This window comes from Phyllobates terribilis, unplaced genomic scaffold (assembly GCF_046119375.1).
Source record: "Phyllobates terribilis strain yellow unplaced genomic scaffold, ASM4611937v1 Scaffold_5__5_contigs__length_657084704, whole genome shotgun sequence".
NCBI classification, from domain to species: Eukaryota; Metazoa; Chordata; class Amphibia; order Anura; family Dendrobatidae; genus Phyllobates; species Phyllobates terribilis.
Window position 1 is genome coordinate 35890908 of NW_027362765.1, and position 24158 is coordinate 35915065.

The following is a 24158-nucleotide window of genomic DNA, read 5'->3' on the forward strand; positions in this document are numbered from 1 at the left end:
ACCTGTCTCACCCTATCTGAACCTAGCGGCGTGCATGTAACAAAGGAATAGATCATTTATGTAAATAGTAACTTGCAAAATGAACATGTTTATTAATGCAATATAGACAAGTTAAAGACAACTGTAGAAGAAGTTTTTTATTTTGCTTTTATTTATGGGGGGGGTTGCAATACTTTTGTCTATGTAGTTTATACATAAATATATAACAATGGGAAACATTCAGTGCACATGGAATATTGCTTTTTATTCTATTTTCAGATAACAGATGTCTATTAGTAACCACATACATTTTTCATTAAAATGTAAGTTCTATATTGCTTTCCCTTACATATTTTTCTTTACTTTGACTATGTCTGTTTTCTTATACAATTTGTCAATAACACATATGGTTTCCCTGCATGTGAATTTTTTTGATGGTCAAGAACATATGATTTTCAAACCCATTTCTCACCTTCTTGTTTAAGAAGAAGACAACTGTGAGTAAAACATTTCTCACATTCTGAATATCAAGATAACTTCTCCCCTGTGTGAGCTCTTCTCTGGTGTCTAACAAGATTTGATTTATCTGAAAAACATATCCCACATTCTGAACATGAAAAAGGTTTCTCCCCTGTGTGAGTCCTTTTATGACTAATAACATGTGATTTCTTTGAAAAACATTTCCCACATTCTGAACATGAATATGGCTTCTCCCCTGCGTGAAATTTCTGGTGCATATTAAGGCTTGATTTGTCTACAAAACATTTTCCACATTCTGAACAGGAATATGGCTTCTCTCCTGTGTGTCGTCTCTGATGTTTAACAAGACTTGATTTCTCTGAAAAACATTTCCCACATTCTGAACACGAATATGGCCTTTCCCCTGTGTGAATTTTCTGATGTCTCACAAGATGTGGTTTATCTGCAAAACGTTTCCCACATTCTAAACATGAAACCGGGTTCTCTCCGGTGTGAGTTCTCTGATGAGCCACAAGATTTGATTTCTCTGAAAAACATTTCCCACAATCTGAACATGAATATGGTTTTTCTCCTGTGTGAATTTTCAGGTGTTTAATAAGAGTTGAATTATCTACAAAACAATTTCCACATACTGAACATAAAAATGGCTTCTCCCCTGTGTGAGTTCTCTGATGTCTAACAAGATGATATTTACCTCCAAAACATTTCCCACATTCTGAACATGAAAAAGGCTTCTCCCCTGTGTGACATTTCTGGTGTTGAGCAAGAAATGATTTATTTGCAAAAGGTTTTCCACATTCTGAACATGGAAATGGCTTCTCTGCTGTGTGAATTCTCTGGTGTTTAAAAAGACTTGATTCATCTACAAAACATTTCCTACATTCTGAACATGGAAATGGTTTCTCCGTTGCATGAGTTTTCTGATGTGAAACAAGACTTGATTTTTCTATAAAACATTTCCCACATTCTGAACATTCATATGGCTTCTCTCCTGTGTGAATTCTTTGATGTGCTGTAAGATGTGATTTATTTGCAAAACATTTCCCACATTCTGAACATGAATAAGGCTTCTCCCCTGTGTGAAATCTCTGGTGTGAAACAAGATTTGATTTCTTTATAAAACTTTTCCCACATTCAGTACATGAATATGGTCTCTCCCCTGTGTGAATTCTCTTGTGTCTAACGAAAGTTGATTTATCAGTAAAACATTTCCCACATTCGGAACATGAATATGGCTTCACACCAGTGTGAATTCTCTCATGTCTAAGAAGACCGGATTTATGGTTAAAATATTTTCCACACTCTGAACAACAAAATGTTTTCTCCTCTGTGTGAATTTTTTGATATGTAACAAAAGACGTTTCAAGGGAAAAACTTTTTCCATATTCTAAACATGAAAATGGATCTTTTGCTGTAAAAGAACTTTTATTTTTAAGGCCCGTTTTCTGACTTTTACTTCTCTTAATAGTTTGTGATGAATCAAAATATAGGAACTGGTTAAAAGGATCAAATGATAGATCTGGGCTGTGAACAGATGATGGAATATCTGGAGTAATGTCATTCACTTCATCTTGTGTGATCTCAAGGTCATCTGATCTCCTGATACAGTAATCTGTTAAAAAATAAAAAAAAAATATTTTTACATTTCCTTAAAAATTATATTTTTATAATATTTCTATATAATATATCCATAGACTCAGCAACTTATGTAGCAAAATTCAGTTATTTGCCAAGACAAAAACATTTCACAATCTAAAATTAGACCTCAGAACAGGAACCAGTAGAGCACGATGTTAAACCCTCTTTGTTTGTTCTGCCTGGCAAGAATTGGAATAAAAAGCCACCAAAAATGTAATGTAGCCCAAAATGATACCAATGAAAACTTCTCATCCCGCACTTACATCCATCATCTGTCAATGGATAAATAGAGGGTTTTCACATTACTAGTAGCTAAAAGACTCTTGAAAAGCAACATGGCTTCCATAAAGCAATCCAGCAAAGTCCACGCTCCCAAAGCCAAATGTCCCCCTCACGTCTTAGCCTTGCAATATTCCCAAACACTGTTAACATCCACTTGCTTGGCATTGCTGTAGCAGTACCCACATACAATTTACAGAGTGTGTGTTCAAGAGCACAAGCTAGGTACTATATGTTGGACACCAAAATGGCATATTAGCAATTTTTACTCTGGAACATCCACTGACCTAATTTCCAAAAAGTACCTGAGGGGCTAAAATAGTCACTACTGCTATAAATAAACTCCCTGAAGAGTATTATTTTCAAAATTGTGGTCAATTGATGGAGTTTTCTACTGTTCTGGTTTTCTGGAAAATTAGATGGTCAAACTATTGAAGCAAAAGCAGCATTCCAATAGCCACATGGTGTTCCTTCTTTTGTGAGCGCAGCGAGGTGCCCACATAATAGGATATTATCGGATTCAAGAGAAATTGCAAGATAATTTGTGAAGTTCATTTTTCCTATTACCCCTAATGAAAATGGAAAAAATGTGGCTACATCAACATTTTAGTGAAAAAAATTAATGTTTAACTTTTGCATACCACTTTTTGTTAATTTCTCTGAAACACCAACATCTTCAATGTACTTTTTGATACTATGAGGATTGCACTTTTCTAAAGTATAGTCCCCTCAAAGTCACTTCAAAAGTGATTTGATCCCATAAAAACAATCAGTTATTTGTTCAGAGTAACTGAAAAGTCAGGATAAAAGGGATATTCTGATACTACAGAAATTCACACGCTCAGTCATAAAAGCAAAGTTTGGCCAGGAAAACTGAACCTGGTCTTGTAGGGAACCTGAAAGCGCATTCATCTGCACAGCATTCTAGGAAGGCAACATCATTACACTCCGCTTTCTCTTAGGGGTTCATCATACGAATAATATTTTTATTCAAGTGATTTTCTACGTTTACACCATACTCTACACATGTTGTCATTTGCCTTTTTAGTTTAGAAATCTGAGCTATTCCAGGGGCCAAGATAGAACCTCCGGGCTATAAACTCTGGCTCAAACAGATCTCATTTCAACAGAAGGACTTACAATGCCCAAAGTAAAGGGAACAGTTTTGGGCAGAGGAGCATGCAGTTGTTTAGCGGCAGAATGGTGACCACTTGATTGTGCTACAGCCGGTGACTGAGAAGAATCTGTGACTTCTCGGCATTTAGTGGTTACTACTCACCTGGGTAGTCATATGAAGGAATCTCCACTTTATACCATTCCTCATCCTCCACATATGTCTCTGTAGTCTCTTCACCCTGAAACAGATATTGTAAAAGTCAGACAGATAGAGAAGTCACATGTATGATCAGCTCTAATCCTGCCATCTCCACCGTTCTCATTACACAAGTATAAAACATATAATACTGGTGGATAAAACAAGACTGAAGACAAGACCTTCACAGCCATCTACACATCATAGGGGAGATCTCATGACACCTTCTCTCTTATCTCTACCTGATGATCCTGAGGAATATCGGGAATTTCTTGTTTACAGTCTTGAGGAAGAAGAGGACGGGGACATCTCTCTGGTGTTGTTCTGTTACTGGATAGAACTGGAGGAAACACATACAGGGACTGAATTCATTCTTTACATACAGATAATTATAGGCTGTGTGTATTTAGTCCTGTCTATTACCTGGTGATGTGAGGGGCTGGGAAACCTCCATTATGGCGTCCTTGTACAGATCTTTGTGTGCTTCTAAATACTCCCACTCCTCCATGGAGAAATGGACGGTGACGTCCTGACACCTTATTGGAACCTGAAACATACAATGATACCATCATCTCCCCGATCCTTTCATAGAGTTACTGTATAATGTCCCAACATTCCCAGCAGTGTCACCTCTCCAGTCAGCAGCTCAATCATCTTGTAGGTGAGTTCTAGAATCTTCAGGTCATTGATGTCTTCATGTATCAGGGGTTGAGGTGGAGGCCTCGTGATTGGGCTCAAGGGTCTTTCCCATCCCTCAGACACAGGGGCCTGACAGCGCTCACTAAAGGTCTTCTTCACTACTGCTGTGTAATCCTGGTTATGGAGAGACACATTAATAAATCTCACTACAGACATTTCCAGAGTCCTCACCTCTCCAGTTCTGTCCATCTGTTATTCCCATAGATAAGAATGATGTAATGTGACGTCATCAGAATCTCTTACCTCTCCAGTAAGCTGGAAGAGGATCTCTAGGGTGAGGTGTAATATCCTCTCCGCCATCTTGTCTCTGTTCCCTTCCATCCTTGACGGATCAATCAGGAAAATTGTCTTATATAGAAGATCTCCACTAAGAGGATCCAATACTGTAGGGACCAGAATGGGGATGAGGCGATGTATCATAAAGAATCCTGTGCAATAATACAATTACTGGAGATAATGAGGGGAAACATATAAGAAGATGGAACATATAGATTCTTTTTTTAATTTAAGGATGATTTTCAATTTTAATACGATTATATTTTTGGTGAGGGAGGAACTAAGCGTCAGGGCATGGCCAATCAGCAGCCAAAAATGTACTATAATCTATAAAAAGCAGTGTAAATTAGAAAAGAAAATTCCTCTAGCTTAGAGTTGGAGTAGTTTTTTGACCGTGATGACATCTACTTTTCTTTTGAGGGTTGACAGGACTGGTCAGACTGGGTAAGGAGGGATGGAGGTGATTTTCAGGGGAAGCATGGAGCATTAGTGAGAAGTCACAGGGGATCAAATACAGAAAGGGACACACATGAGGGGGTTAAGGCTCATCTCTCCTTTTACACATGGAACAGCACACAAGCTGGGTGCAGGAATGTCTATCAGCCATATCCTCCTTCTCATCACACTTCCTAAAGCTCACTGTGGACAAAACTGAACTCATCGTCTTTCATCCATCTCACCTAACCCCTTTACTTGATCTATGACAATTAATGACATCACGTTTCCCCAAGTACCAGAATTCCGCTGCCTCAGAGTAACCTCCGATCCTCTAAAGACCTCCTTCTTTCCTCCACATTTACATGCTCCTCACCCAATCACCTCCAAGAGTTCTCCCGAGTATCCACCATCCTCTGGAATTCTGTGCTCCAACACGTCCAATTATCCGCCACATTCGAATCTTTCAGACGGAACTTGAAAACACATCTCTTCAAGACAGCTTACCACCCGCACTGACCCCGCTACCACCTCACAAACCCCCAACCTACTGTCTCCATCTCCATTGTGCTGTAGAATGTAAGCTCGCAAGGGCAGGGTCCTCTCCTTTCTGTGCCAATCTGTCATTATTAGTTTGTTCACTGTATTTATATTTGTATTTTGTATGTAACCCCTTGGAACCATACCATGGAATCAATGGTGCTCAATAATAATAATAATATTATGTAATTTTAATCAACCCTCCTGGACATAGAAATGTGAAGAGGAACAGTCATGGTTTCATCACTCACTGTGGCCTAGGTGCCCTGTGAGTGACAGCTCAGGCGCCCTATAGGATCTGGAGTGTGCTTGACTGTCATTATTGTGAGTGACAGCACAGTCATCCAAACTGAGGCTGGGGCGTGATGGGCTGTCAGCATTTTGACTGACAGTCCTGCTGCTTAATCTGGCCTAGCCTGCGGGCTTTCCCCAGGTGTTTCCCATCCTGATTAATTTGCTAGCTATTTAGCTGGGTAGGTATGGACAGGCCATTGTCAGCTATAGCTTTGCTCACTGATGTATGTGCTATTCTCTGTGTCTGATTTCCTGATCATGTTGCCAAACATTGTATTTGTTTTGACTATTCGTGTTAGTTATCCATACCTCCAAACCTGTATAGAACAAAAAGCGGGATAAAATCATGCGGTGCACATAACACGCCGCTGCAAATTTTGGCCACACCCCCAATTCATGCCCATTTACCATTTCTTCCTCCCAGGGCCGGCTCCAGGTTTCTATGGCCCCGGGCGAAAAAGTCTCAGTGGGCACCTTTAACACATATCACACAGATGCACAGATATGGCAGAGAAATATAGGTATAGTTGTCCTCAAAAGTTTACATACCCCGGCAGAATTTTTCCTTTCTTGGCCTTGTTTCAGAGAATATAAATGATAACAAAAATGTTTTTTTTTCCACTCATGGTTATTGGTTGGGTGAGGCCATTTATTGTCAAACTACTGTGTTTGCTCTTTAAATCTTAATGACAACCAAAAACATCCAAATGACCCTGATCAAAAGTTCACATACCCTGGTGATTTTGGCCTGATAACATGTACAGAATTTGACACAAATGGGTTTGAATGGCTACTAAAGGTAACACCCTCACCTGTGACCTGTTTGCTTGTAATCAGTGTGTGTGCATAAAAGCTGAGTGAGTTTCTGGGATCCAGACAGACTCTTGCATCTTTCATCTATCCACTGACGTTTCTGGATTGTGAGTGATGGGGAAAGCAAAAGAATTGTCAACGGATCTACGGAAAAAGGTAGTTGAACTGTATAACACAGGAAAGGGATAGAAAAAAAATCCAAGGAATTGATAATGGCAAAAGTTTTTTGTTATCATTCATATTCTATGAAACAAGGCCAAGAAAGTAAAAATTCTGCCGGGGTATAGAAACTTTTGAGCACAACTGTATAGTACAATACCAAAGATTTCACCAGCTTCTTACATTACATGAGTGATATCTATTGTAAATCTACAATAGCTCAGAAAACGGCAAAATCTCATAGTGCACTGTGCATGCCCCGGGGAGATTCAAATGTCTGCAGTCACAAAGAGTATAGTTCTCTATACAGTATTATGGGCACCACATAGTCCTCCTTACAGTATTATGGGCACCACATAGTCCTTTACACAGTATTATGGGCCCCATTTACTGCTCCATACATAATAATTGACCCCATATAATGCTCTATACATAATAATGGACCCCATATAATGCTCCATACATAATAATAGGCACCATATATTGCCCCATACAGTATGAGCCCCATTTACTGCTCCATACATAATAATTAACCCCATATAATGCTCCACACATAATAATGGACCCCATATAATGCTCCACACATAATAATGGACCCCATATAATGCTCCATACATAATAATGGACACCATATATTGCCCCATACAGTACGGGCCCCATATATAGCCCCATACAGTACGTGTCCCATATATATCTACATATACAGTACAGACCAAAAGTTTGGACACACCTTTTCATTTAAAGATTTTTCTGTATTTTCATGACTATGAAAATTGTACATTCCACTGAAGGCATCAAAACTATGAATTAACACATGTGGAATTATATACTTAACAAAAAAGTGTGAAACAACTGAAAATATGTCTTATATTCTAGGTTCTTCAAAGTAGCCACCTTTTGCTTTGATGACTGCTTTGCACACTCTTGGCATTCTCTTGATGAGTTTCAAGTGGTAGTCACCGGAAATGGGTTTCACTTCACAGGTGTGCCCTGTCAGGTTTAATAAGTGGGATTTCTTGCCTTATAAATGGGGTTGGGACCATCAGTTGTGTTGTGCAGAAGTATGGTGGATACACAGCTGATAGTCCTACTGAATAGACTGTTAGAATTTTTATTATGGCAAGAAAAAGCAGCTAAGTAAAGAAAAACGAGTGGCCATCATTACTTTAAGAAATGAAGGTCAGTCAGTCCGAAAAATTGGGCAAACTTTGAAAGTGTCCCCAAGTGCAGTTGCAAAAACCATCAAGCACTACAAAGAAATTGGCTCACATGAGGACTGCCCCTGGAAAGGAAGACCAAGAGTCACCTCTGCTTCTGAGGATTAGTTTATCCGAGTCACCAGCCTCAGAAATCGCAGGTTAACAGCAGCTCAGATTACAGACCAGGTCAATGCCACACAGAGTTCTAGCAGCAGACACATCTCTACAACAACTGTTAAGAGGAGACTTTGTGCTGCAGGCCTTCATGGTAAAATAGCTGCTAGGAAACCACTGCTAAGGACAGCCAACAAGCAGAAGAGACTTGTTTGGGCTAAAGAACACAAGTAATGGACATTAGACCAGTGGAAATCTGTGCTTTGGTCTGATGAGTCTAAATTTGAGATCTTTGGTTCCAACCACCATGTCTTTGTGCAACTCAGAAAAGGTGAACGGATGGACTCTACATGCCTGGTTCCCACCATGAAGCATGGAGGAGGAGGTGTGATGGTGTGGGGGTGCTTTGCTGGTGACACTGTTGGGGATTTATTCAAAATTTAAGGCATACTGAACCAGCATGGCTACCACAGCATCTTGCAGCGGCATGCTATTCCATCCGGTTTGCATTTAGTTGGACCATCATTTATTTTTCAACAGGACAATGACCCCAAACACACTTCCAAGCTGTGTAAGGGCTATTTGACCAAGAAGGAGAGTGATGGGGTGCTAAACCAGATGACCTGGCCTCCACAGTCACCAGACCTGAACCCAATCGAGATGGTTTGGGGTGAGCTGGACCGCAGAGTGAAGGCAAAAGGGCCAACAAGTGCTAAACATCTCTGGGAACTCCTTCAAGCTTGTTGGAAGACCATTTCCGGTGACTACCTCTTGAAGCTCATCAAGAGAATGCCAAGAGTGTGCAAAGCAGTCATCAAAGCAAAAGGTGGCTACTTTGAAGAACCTAGAATATAAGACATATTTTCAGTTGTTTCATATATCTACAGTACAGACCAAAAGTTTGGACACACCTTCTAATTTAAAGATTTTTCTGTATTTTCATGACTATGAAAATTGTACATTCACACTGAAGGCATCAAAACTATGAATTAACACATGTGGAATTATATACTTAACAAAAAAGTGTGAAACAACTGAAAATATGTCTTATATTCTAGGTTCTTCAAAGTAGCCACCTTTTGCTTTGATGACTGCTTTGCAAACCCTTAGCATTCTCTTGATGAGCTTCAAGAGGTAGTCACCGGAAATGGTTTTCACTTCACAGGTGTGCCCTGTCAGGTTTAATAAGTGGGATTTCTTGCCTTATAAATGGGGTTGGGACCATCAGTTGTGTTGTGCAGAAGTCAGGTGGATACACAGCTGATAGTGCTGCTGAATAGACTGTTAGAATTTGCATTATGGCAAGAAAAAAGCAGCAAGGTAAAGAAAAGCGAGTGGCCATCATTACTTTAAGAAATGAAGGTCAGTCAGTCCGAAAATTTGGGCAAACTTTGAAAGTATCCCCAAGTGCAGTTGCATAGCATCGCTGTATATAGCAAAAATCACAGTCTCCTTCGAAGCCCAGGCACAGGCAAGGTTTCATAGGAGCTCCATAATGACAGTCATCAGCTGACCCACGGCTGTCATGACAATCCATCCAACCAAATGTCATATGTGGGTCATGAATATTGTGCAATTGGATGTTCAGCTTATTGGTCTATAATTACCTGGGAAAAACCTGGAGCCCTTTTTAAAAGCGGGCACCACATTAGCTTTGCGCAAGTTGATCGGCACACTACCAGTAACTAAAGAGTCTCTAAAATTATGAACAGGAGCCCAGAAATAACTGAACTGAGTACCTTAAGAACCCTTGGATGCTGCCCATCTGGGCAGATACCATGTTCACATTGATTTTATGTGACTTATCTAGGATCATATGTACATTTAGTGAACTAAATAAATTAGATGACATACTGGGAACACTGGGATCGACTACATCTGCTGATGTCTCTTCTCTGTTATATACGGAGCAAATGCCATTTAGTAATTCTGCCTTCTCTTGATCCTCAGTAACTGTGAAGGCCCAGGGTCTTCCGTGGGCGTAACACTATTCAGACAACACAGGGTGCGGGTAAAACAGCGGGCAACACATAGAACAGTCCCAGGAAGTACCCAAGATGGTGCAACATTACACAGTCCTTACCCTTCCGCTGGCCTGCCGAGAATAGAGTAGCTGCGATTTCAGGGCTTCCAGGGCTGACTACCCCCACCAGTGGCACCCCGCTTTTGGCAGGCCCCCAAAGAGAGAAGGTAAGGACAAGCTTAGGAAACTAGCAGTGAAGTCTAGGGCCAGGTGACAAGATTGTCCCAACCTGGATTCTTCAAAACTTCTCTGAGGGTTCAGCAATGGTCAATGGAGCCGATCTGTAGTCCTCCAGCTGGGGCCAAAGTCCCCTAAGCTGACATGCTATAGACTGACCCAGAATAAAGGCAGAGACCCCTTTTTTATAGATCACAGTTGTCCTTGCAGCCATCATTCACAGGTCAAGGTTCATTAGTCACATGTCAAAGGTAAAGGTGCAAGTCTCAGCTATCATTGTTTTAGCTAATCTATTTACATAGCTGGTATCACAGAGGCTGTTGTAGATAAACATCTAGGTGCCTTTTAGTACAATTTGTCATTAGCATAGTAAAGATGATTGTTTCCAAAGGAATAGAATACAACATTCAGGGCTATACAAATACTGGTCTGTTCTTAATGACCAGACACAAATACACAAATATAATTGTGCATTTCTCTTGGATTAACAAATCTAAAAGTCTGGCTTATTAAGAAGAAAAGCTGTGTCATCTCAGTAACCAACTCCCAGTTAACATTATATACATAGTAACATAGTCTTCTTTCAACCTTAACCACTTTACAGCCTGTGCCGTATTAGTACGCACAGACTGTAATCCCCCGGTTCAGTGAGGGCTCCGGCGGTGAGCCCGCACTGAACCGAGCACATGTCAGCTGATTATTACAGCTGACATGTGCCCACAACAGCCGCGGGTGGAATCGCGATCCACCCGCGGCTGTTAACATGTTAAATGCCGCTGTCAATCTCCGACAGCGGCATTTAACGCGCGCTTCCGGGAAAAAAAATTTTTAAATTTTTTTTTAAAAAAGTTTAAATCACCTCCCTTTCGCACCATTCAAAATAAAATAATTATAAAAAAAACCCTACATAGACATATTTGGCATCGCCGCGTTCAGAATCGCCCGATCTATCAATATAAAAAAAGAATTAATCCGATCGGTAAATGGCGTAACGAGAAAAAAATTCTAAACTCCAGAATTAAGTTTTTTTGTCGCCGCAAAATTGCAATAAAATGCAATAACGGGCGATCAAAACATCGGATCTACCCCAAAATGTTATCAATAAAAATGTCAGCCCGGCGCGCAAAAATAAGCCCTCACCCAGCCCCAGATCCCGAAAAATGGAGACGCTACGGGTCTCGGAAAATGGCGCTATTTTTTTTTTTTTTTACCAAATTTTGGAATTTTTTTTCACCTCTTAAATAAAAAAGACCTATACATGTTTGGTATCTACGAACTCGTAATGACCTGGAGAATAAGAATGGCAGGTGAGTTTTAGCATTCAGTGAACGTGGTAAAAAATAAATAAAAAAACTGTGGTATTGCACTTTTTTTGCAATTTCACCTCACTTGGAATTTTTTTCCCGTTTTCCCGTACACGATATGGTAAAACTAGTAATGGCCTTGAACAGTACAACTCGTCCCGCAAAAAATAAGCCCTCACATGGCCATATTAACCAAAAAATAAAAACGCTATGGCTCTGGGAACAAGGGGAGCAAAAAACGAAAATGCAAAAACGACAAATCCCAAGGTTGCGAAAGGGTTAAAAACTAAGTCCATCTAGTTCAACCCATAGCTTAACATGTTAATCCAGAGGCAGGCAAAAAAAAAACATGTGGCAAACACTAAGCTCCACATTGGGAAAAAAAATTCCTTCCTGACTCCATACGACAATCAGACTAGTTCCCTGGATCAACGCCCTATCAAGGAATCTAGTATATATAACCTGTAATATTATACTTTTCAAGAAACGCATCCAGGCCCTTCTTAAATTTTAGTAGTTTAGGGGACTCATCTGTGCAGGACCTTGATTTATATGATTAATGAATTTCTTTAATTTTATTTTCATTGGCTAATGCAATTCATTTTTTATTTTAGCCGGCTACTCTTTCACAGATACAATTCAGCTCTTTGTAATTTCAACCCCTTCATGATCGATGATGTATATTTACATCATCGTCCATGTCCTTGCCTTTGATGCGGGCTGTGCTGCTGAGCCTGCATCTTTCCCTGCACTTGATGGCTGACAACAGTATTCCTGTCACTGTGAATCTCCTGTGAACATCGTTTAATGGCCTGCGTTCATAGGAGATCGTGAATTTTGCTATACAAAATCCATGGACAAATAACTCAGTGGTCTTCCTGGAATTGGCAATGGAGCCAATTTACTGGCCGGCTAGTTATGACAGACTTTAGAGCGTGTGCAAACCTCACAAGTGGATGCAAAATCTTTAATATCGTTAAACATGGATGGTCACCAAAAGAGTCTAGCAATAGCTTTCTGCATAGCAGTGACCACTAAAGACGGAATCATGAAACTCCTGCAACAGACGTAATCTTAGATATCATGGAGTAGCGTAAAGAGCCAACGATCACAATACCCTGAGGAAGAATGGAGGTTCTGGAGGAGAAACTGAATCAAGGCTGCGTGAGAAAGCGCCAGCCCTAACATTCTTGAACCCCAGCCTGAACATGATAGAAAAATTGAATCTAGAAAAAAATAAAGCTCATCTGGCCTGTCTTGGGGTTAAACACTAAGCAGATTCAATATATGATACATTTTTATGATCCAGCATGTTGTCGCAGTGTATTGTGGGACGTTCTGAGACATTGTGTCTGCTCCAAATTAAAACGTAAAATCTAAGTACATGTACAAAGAGAGAGAACCACACTGACACTTTCAGTATCAGAATAGAACTACTTTATTACACGGTCTGGTATATAGGTTATTAGTATTCATACTTTAAAACAATATAATTGTCTCAGCTTATCTCTAAATATGAGCTGGCATTAGCATACATACATCTAATTGGCTAAATTAACACTACTGACACCCAGCTTTTCTGTCTAAGTGTTATACTACCCCCCTAAGTTTTGTCTTCTCCGATATCTTTATTCTCTAGAAAAAAGACCTAAAAATTCCTAAGATCCCCCCTTAGACAGACTTCATTCTGTTCGCTAGAAAATGCACGTACAAAAATCAAAATGGAGTCAGGATAGATATAATAACTCCTGCTCTCACAGGCACAACAGTGACCTGATGAAAAGCTCCCTCCAAAAAATACCTCCATTCTTCAAAAGCCAATTTGACAGCGAGCAGATTGCAATTCCCAACATCATAATTTCTCTCGGCAGACAAAGATTTCCTAGAAAAAAATGCACATGACTGTAACTTGTTCAGAGTTTTGGGACTACCCCCACCCAAATCTCTGAGGCATCCACCTCTACGATGAATGGTTTCTGGAGATCGGATTGGATCAAAACTGGAGCGAACATGAAGCACTGTTTTAATTTATTAAAGACCCCAATAGCATCCGGCAAGCAAACCTTATGATACCCCCCTATACGTGTGAAGTCAGTAAAAGGTTTAACGATCTGAGAAAAACCTCTAATAAATTTTCTATAGAAATTGGCGAATCCTAGAAAACGTTGCAATGCTTTAAGGCAGGGTTCCCCAACTGGAGTCCTCAAGGCCCATCAACAGATCATGTTTTCAGGATTTCTTTAGTATTGCTCAGGTGATGATTGCATCACCTACACAGGTAATAATTCCATCACCTGTGCAATACTAAGGAAATCCTGAAAAGATGATCTGTTGGTGGGCCTCGAGGACTGGAGTTGGGGAACACTGCTTTAAGGTCCCGATGTTGAATACAAACAATTATAGCCTGCACCTTCCCGGGATCCATCTTAAACCCTTCAGCAGATACAATGAACCTCAGGAATGATATTTCTCGTACAGAAAAAGTACATTTTTCCAATTTTGCAAACAAAGAATTTTCTCTGAGTTTTCGTAAAACAAAATGAACATGCTCATAGTGCGAATTCAGATCAGGCAAAAAAATTTGAACATCATCAAGGTATACCACAATAAATCTTCTAATGATATCAGAAAAAATGTCATTCGTAAAATTTTGAAAGACTAATGGTGCATTAATTAAACCAAAAGGCTTGACAAGATTTTTAAATAAACCCTCAGACGTTAAAAACGCCGTCTTCCACTTATCACCCTTCCGGATGCGTATCAAATTATAAGCCCCGCTAAGATCAAGTTTAGAAAACCACTTAGCCCCAGTAAGCTAATTATATATGTCAGTGATGAGTGGAAGCGGGTAAGTATTCCTAACCGTAATCTTAATTCACAGAAATCGAGGCAAGGGCACAGAACCCCATCTTTCTTTTTCACAAAAAAGAAACCAGCAGCCACAGGCGAGGAGGAAGGACAGATATGACCCTCCCGTAAATTTTTGCTTACATATTGTTCATGGCGGTATGTTCAGGTCCCAACAGAGCGTACAGGCGAGCTTTAGACAATTTAGCATTAGGGATAAGACTAATAGCACAATCATAGGGACGATGGGGAGGTAATATCTCTGCCTCTTTTTCCGAAAACACATCTCCGAAGTCTTTCAAACACCCCGCCAGACTAGATAACCAAATGTGTACAGAACATAAGACATCTCTTATGACAACTGAGGCTCCACTTAACAATATCCTTCTTACACCAATCAATAACAGGATTGTGAATACACAACCATGGAAAACCCAACACCAACCCCGCAGGTAAATTATCCAACACTTAGCAGGAGATGAACTCAGAGTGAAGTGTTCCAACTATAAGTGTGAAATCCACCGTCTAGAGCAATGATGTCTTGTCAATGGCAACAATTTGAATTGGTCTTTCTAATCTAACTGTCCCTAATTCTAAATTTAAGAACCAGTCCTGAATCAATGAAGTGGGCAGCATACCAACAGGCAATGAAATCATGTGTATATATAACCACAGAGTCTGAAAATATAGTTCCACATTAAACAGTACTTTTTTCAGGGGAGTAAAAAGGTACCTGAAAGCCTGGGTGACCTCCTTGACAATCACCCAGACTTAGGAGTTTCCCAACAGCTTACTTGGTTGAGGGCGTGTCATGCAGTCCCGAAGAAAATGCCCAGTGTGACCACAGTAAAAACAGAGTCATATATTGTGCCTACTTCTCCTCTTAATGGCCCGAGAGATGGCAACTCTAACCTCCATCAGTTCCTCCTTAGAGAAGTGGATAGGTTTGGGGGGAATGACCGAATCCCCATGTCGCTCATCACGCCTCTCCCGAATTCGGCGATCCAAACGAATAGCCTGCATCATGGCCTCCTCCAAGGAACAAGGTGGAATATATAGAGCCAGAGCGTCCTTGAGTGTATCTGAGAGGCCTCTGCGAAACTGGCACCTGAGGACTGCATCATTCCGCAGCACCTCCGTGGACTATTGCCAGAACTTGGTACAGAAATCCTAAGCTGTGCGGCCCCCCCATGTCAGTGTCACGATATTTGCCTCTGTGAACTGGACCCTGTCCGGTTCGTCATAAATTAACCGAAGACCGATCTGGAGCTAGTGGGGAAAAAGAAAATGCCCAAGTCTGAGGGCCTTGTCGCAGTAGGGACATGATTATTCCCAACAGCTGTGACTCATCCCCAGAAGACCAGGGTCGCAGTGTAAAAAATAACTTACAATTCTCCCTAAACACCCTTAACTGATCTTTCTCCTCTGAAAATGTATCAGGGAGAGCTACTAATGGCTCAGAAGAGGCCAAATGTGCATCAAGGGTACAGCCATCATAGTTCCTGCAGGCACCGGTTGGTTCTGGGTAGCATCAATCGAGCTAGTAAACTGACTAATGTATGGGTGGTTGGAATCAAGGCTGTGGAGTCAGAGTAGGAGCCCATTTTGGTGGAGTCGGAATAAAATGGAATAAAACTCAGACTCCTAAAATATATAATAAATTGGGTACAGTAGTTCACGGCAGTTTGTGGGGAATATTTTTTCATAAGAATTTGGGAAAGTTATGAAATGTCCTATAAATGTCTGTCCTATTCCTGATCTAAGGGTCTAGACTTTTAGCTGAGATGAATCTGTGCCACAGTAAATTTATCACTTAAACATAAGTCCTGTATGAGGGAGTCGGAGTCATGGAGTCGGTGTCATGGAAATTGAGGAGTCGGAGGTTTGGCTTATCGACTCCACAGCCCTGTTTGGAATCCCGGAAAGAACGAAGGTCAATAATTCCTACGGAACATTTTGAAAAATAGCTGCACATATTATTTGCATACTCGCTGTTACCCCTCTATGCCGTGGAGAGAGCCCATAGAGTGCCAACCAGACCACTTCCACCAGGGGCCCAGCCAGGACCAGTCCTAATAAAATTGCTCCATTACCGGGACAGAGATGCTATTCTCCAGGCTGCACATAATAAAGGGGATATATCCTGTAACGGTCAAAAAAAATACCCTTCTTCCCATACTATTTCATCGATGTCCCAAAACAGAGGGCTCAACTTCTGGACATAAAACGTCAGTTACGCAATTTGGAAATTTCCTACTCTATGCTTTATGCGGCAAGGCTCAGAGTGATAGCTCTGGGAGAGACTTTTCTCTTTGATCATCCAAAAGATGCACTTCGCTGGCTAGATGTGAATGAGCAAAGACCAAACTGCAGCCCGCAACGCTCAAGTTTCAGATTCCTAAATCTTGGCTACGTAATTGGTGAATTTTCTACTTCACGCTTTATCCAGCAAAGCTCAAAAAGTCGGCTCTGGGAGAAAATTTCCTCCTATTCTAAAGATTCAATCCGCCAGACAAACCTAATTGAGTGAAGAATATCCATATGCTTACAAGCTTGTTGTTTTTGAATTTTAAGATTGTTGCCATGGAGAACTATCTCATAGTTTGTTGAAGCCATATTTCATGATAATTAACCCACGGCCCAGTGAAGCCATGTAAGCTTCTTGTTATCCTGTAATTGCAGGCTCCCAAGGAACAACTACTCCCTGTGAACATTATGCAAGTTCATCTACGTTCAGCTACAGAATGAACTGGTGCCTTCCTTCTTCTGCTTGTGTCAGATAGAAACGTAAATTTATGTGGTTTGCTTATGGGTGTTTTGGAGTTTTTCTCAAAAACTGCTTTATGGTTCAGTATATAGTAATGCTAGTTATTAATGTGTGGTTGAACAGAGACATTGTGGAGTTCTGGTTCACGTGGAGTTTAGTAACGTCTCTCTCCAATTGCTCCAATCCACGCATAAACAAGAACTATTGCTGGTAACATTAATTTTCTCTAATGGAACGTAAGAGGTCTGGGTGATACTGCTAAGAGATTGGCTATTATGGAATTTATTCGGAACCACTTGCCCCCAGTTGTGTATCTACAAGAAACACATTTAGAAAAAGACAAAACTACCTCCATAATCCGCTCATGGATTAGCCACAGGTCCATTCTACCTTTTCAAGCTACTTCAGAGGTGTCAGCATTTTGATTCATAAATCTGTCCCACAATAAACCCGTTTAGTCAGCATAAATTCTTTGAGGAGGGGGAAAAAGCAGTACACTTGTTAGCAGTAATAGCTAATGCCCAGACACACAGCTCCTTTATTGGTGCCATAAGGGATAAAAAGGGAACAATACTCAATCAAACTGGTCTAATATAAGTCAGTAAATAGTGGAAATACAAAGTCCACGCTAGAAAAATCTCACAGTTCAATATATAACCAACAAAATTAGTGAGGATAAAACATAACTTTTAATAGCAACATAAAATATAGCTGTCTTTAAAATTAGAGACGGGCTTTAATAAGAACTATTCAACAAATGTCTCTTAGAATAGGGTAATATACATCCAATATTGGACCCAAGACACGAATGGTTAAAGACAAGGTGTCTATAACTAGTCCAATATACAAATCCAATCCTGCAAAATATTTTGAGTGACTGGACTTTCCTTGATTGTCTGTGCGAATAGCAAAACGTGATTTTGTGGAATAAAATTCAAACAAAACCATTTTGAGTCAAGACAGTGGTCAGACACCAAAGGAAGGCTATACAATTTATAAAAACAGGCAAATACAAGGAAAACTAGACATACATGGATGAGCAAACAATCCCCACATCAGATCATTAACAGGATTCAAAATAAGATATGGAGTGGTCTCTCTCAATAGATGTCAGCTGTCAGGTCCAGAAGGTACATCATGGATGATGGGGACATCCAGGAATGTAGAGACGATGCTCAAATCCTATCAATCCCTAGTAGGGCTAATATAACTTCAAATCCCAAACTCCCGCTCTGACAAGGGCAGTCCACATCTGGCCCTATTGCGGAGGCCCTGCACAGTCCCTAGGTGTGTCCCAACGCGTTTCATCAATCACGAATCCTCAAGAGACCTAAAGCACGCAATGGTTTCAAGAGACCTAAAGCACGCAATGGTTTTTTTCCAAACTCGTGCAGAGGAAAGAGGGGCAACTCCAAGCTCAGCCTGATTGGTAGAGTCAAGCAGTATTCAAGGCTAGAGCCTTATATAGTGGACAAAAATAGTGCATCTGAAAACACTCAGCATTTAATCAGTCCAAGAGTGAAACCACATACAAATTGCCTGTTTTGATAAATTGTACAGCCTTCCTTTGGTGTCCGACAACTGTCTTGACTCAAAATGGTTTTGTTTGAAATTTATTCCACAAAACCACGTTTTAAAGTCCAGTCACTTAAAATATTTTGTAGGATTGGATTGTATATTGGACTTGTTATAGACACCTTGTCTTTAACCATTTGTGTCTTGGGTCCAATATTGGATGTATATTACCCGATTCTAAGAGACATTTGCACTTGTCGAATAGTTTTTATAGAGAATTAGGTTCGCATAGCTACTGTAGCTTCTTGGAGGTTTGGAGCCTATGTCTATTTTTAAAGGCAGCTATATTTTATGTTACTATTAAAACTTATGTTTTATCCTCACCAATTTCGCTGGTTATATACAAACTGATCAAATAGAATTCAAAAAAATGTTTTGTATCAAGACTAGGGATGATAGGGATGAGTGAACATGCTCGATAAGGACTTATCCGAGGGTGCTCGAGTCATTTGACTCGAGCACGCCAGCTCCTCTATCTAAACCCGAGCACGCTCGGATAACTCCGTATCGTGCATGCTCGCTCATCCCTTATCAAGACTTTTACAAATTTAAGTTGAATTTTAATAAAGGTCAAATCCTACCATACATAGATGAGGTAGAGCTCCTAAATTTTTCCAACGACGATTAAAAATACTTGAATCACCCACTTCAAATAGAGGAAATACAATTAGTGCTAGCCTCTATGTCTAATAATAAATCACCAGGGTCAGATGGGCTACCTATTGAGATCTATAAGAAATTCGGAGATATTCTGTTACCACATCTATTAATTTCTTTCCAGGAGGCCTTTAAGGACGGGGCAATACCTAACTCTATGCAAGAAGCCACTATAGTAGTCATACCTAAACCAAGTAAAGATCCACTCATTTCTGACTCCTATAGACCCATATCCTTGTTGCCTACTGATATCAAAATATAGCCAAAATATTAGCTAATAGACTTAAAGGAAACCTGTCATCATGATTTAGCCCTATAAACTAAAGGCATGGCTATAATAGCGCTGTGATGCTAATTAATATGATACCTGATGTGAAGGAATCCGCTTCCGCTGAGTGGTTGATTAATACTCACCTTATGAAATTTTCAGAAAATGACGTCCTGTGTACTTCGGGGCGAAACGTGGGGTAGGATCCTCTTCTCCTTCTCCACCCCTCACCAGTCTCCTCTGTCTCTTCTGCAGGTCACTGATTATTCAGTGACCTGCCTCCTTTTTAAAATTCAGCTCTGCCATTATTGTGTGGGCGGCGAGTGCGCAGTGGGCGCCGGTGTCCTGTGTGCAGGAATTCAATAAAATGGCGCTGGAGGCGGTGCATGTGCAGATCGAGATCTTGATATTTGGATATCTCAAAGATATTTCTTTCAAATTTATCGTTTGTTTAGGGAATTAATTTGGGGTAGGCACTCTCCTGGAATCAAATTGAAAATACAGCAAGAGAGAAGAGCAATGGAGGCCTGGCAGTCCCAAATCATTGGGCCTACTTCTCATCAGCTCAGTTGCAACACATACAAGGCTGGGATGACTTTGGCCCTTTGGTCCCTGGGAATCTGTCCGAAGGATGCAGAAAAGGCCCCCTCCACCCCGCCACAGACTAGCTCAACGATATCTAGTACATCAAGTCTATAAAACGCCTAAATTCCTATTTGACATTGGGCTCCTAACTTGGAAACCTTTTGGAAACGTGTTTCGGACATTATACATAGAGTCTATTCAGAACAAATAGACTCCACACCTCTGGTATGCATATTGGGGTACATTGGAGACCTGAATACTGATGAATATTGTAAAACTGCTGTGTCTTGAATACTGTACCAGTCTAGGAAATAAATAGCTCAGTATTGGATATCTGATCAGACCCCTACAATCCCTGAATTTATAAATAAGATTAATTGGTTGCTGAACTTGGAAAGAAGCATGTATTTAAAGAGAAACGCACTAACTAAATTTGAAAACTTCTGCACCTCTTGGATTACCAGCTCTGGTTTGGCATCACGTTAACAGCAGAGATATCGATTGGGTCTATTTGTTGGAGTACATTATACATTCCAGCAAACCGTATACAATCTATCAAACAGGTCAACCTCTTCTTTGCTTAACCGAGAATTTGTTACCCATTTATGCACTTGGCTATACTAAACTGTATGGAGGGGGATTGGATCTTTCTGATGTTTGTTTTGCATGTTTAAAATTAAAAAAATTCTCAATAAAAAACATTGAAAAAAAAATATGTTCCAAAATATGGTATAAGAAAACAGTAAGCACAAAGTTTACACGTTGCGAACGTTGTGGCTTTGAAAAAGAATGCCGGACTGAGTTCAAAGCGCATTGCCTTTGTGCTTCCTGTTTTCATATATCATATTTTTGGAATGTATTTTTAACTATCAAATACAGTTGGACTAATATTTTTTACTAGAAGCCGGAACCTTATCGCCTTCTTCTACATTTATCTCTGTCTCGTCAGAACGTTTTGTCAGCCTTCCACAAACTTATCCATAATATTATCAAGCTGAGGAATTTTCTCCATTTTGCATTTGAAGCAGAACCATGAACCCTGTCGATACCTAGGTAAAGTCTCCCATAATCTTAACTGTACTAGCTCTGTGCTATCTGAATATCAAGCCGACCTTTCAACCACTCAGTGATGTGGGGGGGGGTCTATAGATAATACCAAAAGTTACTTTCTCAGCATCTAACTCCCTATGAAATTTCACCTACCAGGTTTCACCCTCCTCACAATCTTCCTCCCCTATTGCATCTGTCGCACTCACTTTCACATCACTCCTAACATACAGACATTCTCCTCCTCCTTCTCCTTTCCTATTTGACCTGTATTTTCGAAAAAACGTAAAACCATGAAGATTTACAGGGCGATCCCAGAAGAGTCCAAACAAGTCTCAGCAACACCAACGACATCAATGTTACTCCAGGACCAAGGCCTCAAGTTCTTCCATTTTGCTTCCTAAACTCCTGCAGTTTGTGAATATACAATTTAAAGGTGTTCACCGCCAGGACATATTTTTCAAACAAATTCATGTATTTTGGGCTAAAAATAATTTTTGCAATTGGGCTTCATTACACATTTTGCCTTTTCCAGGCACTTTCTTTCCTGCACATTCAACTGTAATGCATACATCCCAACTTTTGAAGGAGAGAAAGAGGGACAGATCATGAGGCAAATTTTGGCCACACCCCAATCCATGCCCATTTAATATTTCTCATCCCCAATCCTGGTATGCATGGCGCCCCTCATCGCCAATCCTGGTATCCATGGCCCCCTCATCCCCAATCCTGGTATGCATGGCAACCTCATCCCCAATCCTGGTATGCATGGCCCCATCATCCCCAATCCTGGTATGCATGGCCCCCTCATTCCCAATCTTGATATACAGTACAGACCAAAAGTTTGGACACACCTCATTTAAATATTTTTCTGTATTTTCATGACTATGAAAATTGTACATTCACACTGAAGGCATCAAAACTATGAATTAACACATGTGGAATTATATACTTAACAAAAAAGTGTGAAACAACTGAAAATATGTCTTATATTCTAGGTTCTTCAAAGAAGCCACCTTTTGCTTTGATGACTGCTTTGCACACTCTTGGCATTCTCTTGATGAGCTTCAAGAGGTAGTCACCGGAAATGGTCTTCCAACAATCTTGAAGGAGTTCCCAGAGATGCTTAGCACTTGTTGGCCCTTTTGCCTTCACTCTGCGGTCCAGCTCACCCCAAACCATCTCGATTGGGTTCAGGTCTGGTGACTGTGGAGGCCAGGTCATCTGGCGTAGCACCCCATCACTCTCCTTCTTGGTCAAATAGCCCTTACACAGCCTGGAGGTGTGTTTGGGGTCATTGTCCTGTTGAAAAATAAATGATGGTCCAACTAAACGCAAACCGGATGGAATAGAATGCCGCAGCAAGATGCTGTGGTAGCCACGCTGGTTCAGTATACCTTCAATTTTGAATAAATCTCCAACAGTATCACCAGCAAAGCACCCCCACACCATCACACCTCCTCCTCCATGCTTCACGGTGGGAACCAGTTATGTAGAGTCCATCCGTTCACCTTTTCTGCGTCGCACAAAGACATGGTGGTTGGAACCAAATATCTCAAATTTGGACTCATCAGACCAAAGCACAAATTTCCACTGGTCTAATGTCCATTCCTTGTGTTCTTTAGCCCAAACAAGTTTCTTCTGCTTGTTGCCTGTCCTTAGCAGTGGTTTCCTGGCAGCTATTTTACCATGAAGGTCTGCTGCACAAAGTCTCCTCTTAACAGTTGTTGTAGAGATGTGTCTGCTGCTAGAACTCTGTGTGGCATTGATCTGGTCTCTAATCTGAGCTGCTGTTAACGTGCGATTTCTGAGGCTGGTGACTCGGATAAACTTATCCTCAGAAGCAGAGGTGACTCTTGGCCTTCCTTTCCTGGGGCGGTCCTCATGTGAGCCAGTTTCTTTGTAGCGCTTGATGGTTTTTGCAACTGCACTTGGGGACACTTTCAAAGTTTTCCCAATTTTTCAGACTGACTGACCTTCATTTCTTAAAGTAATGATGGCCACTCGTTTTTCTTTACTTAGCTGCTTTTTTCTTGCCATAATACAAATTCTAACAGTCTATTCAGTAGGACTATCAGCTGTGTATCCACCTGACTTCTGCACAACACAACTGATGGTCCCAACCCCATTTATAAGCCAAGAAATCCCACTTCTGAAACCTGACAGGGCACACCTGTGAAGTGAAAACCATTTCCGGTGACTACCTCTTGAAGCTCATCAAGAGAATGCCAAGAGTGTGCAAAGCAGTCATCAAAGTAAAAGGTGGCTACTTTGAAGAACCTAGAATATAGACATATTTTCAGTTGTTTCACACTTTTTTGTTAAGTATATAATTCCATATGTGTTAATTCATAGTTTTGATGCCTTCAGTGTGAATGTACAATTTTCATAGTCATGAAAATACAGAAAAATCTTGAAATGAGAAGGTGTGTCCAAACTTTTGGTCTGTACTGTACGTGGCCCCCACCAACATCCTGGTATACATGGCCCCCCATCACTGCACACATGAAAAAAATAAAACGCTTCTACTCACCTTCCTTCCTCCGCTCTAGCGCTGTGTCCTGTCTGTCAGTAGCAAATCTCAGCATCTGAGCAGCGCATGACATCACTGCCATGCGCCCTCAGACGCCGACATGAGCTGCGGGGATTTTCACTCCTCTCCACACCGGGAGTATGGGCGTGGAGAGGAGT

General features: G+C 40.7%; 1 protein-coding gene and 1 pseudogene across 1 annotated transcript in view; both read right to left on the reverse strand.

Annotated features, from left to right (window-relative positions):
* Positions 1-24158, reverse strand: part of LOC141270645 (uncharacterized) — a 327734-nt gene that overhangs the window by 44922 nt on the left and 258654 nt on the right. The window lies entirely within an intron of this gene.
* The window catches only part of LOC141270784 (uncharacterized), a 116657-nt pseudogene continuing 92629 nt past the window's right edge, over positions 131-24158 (reverse strand).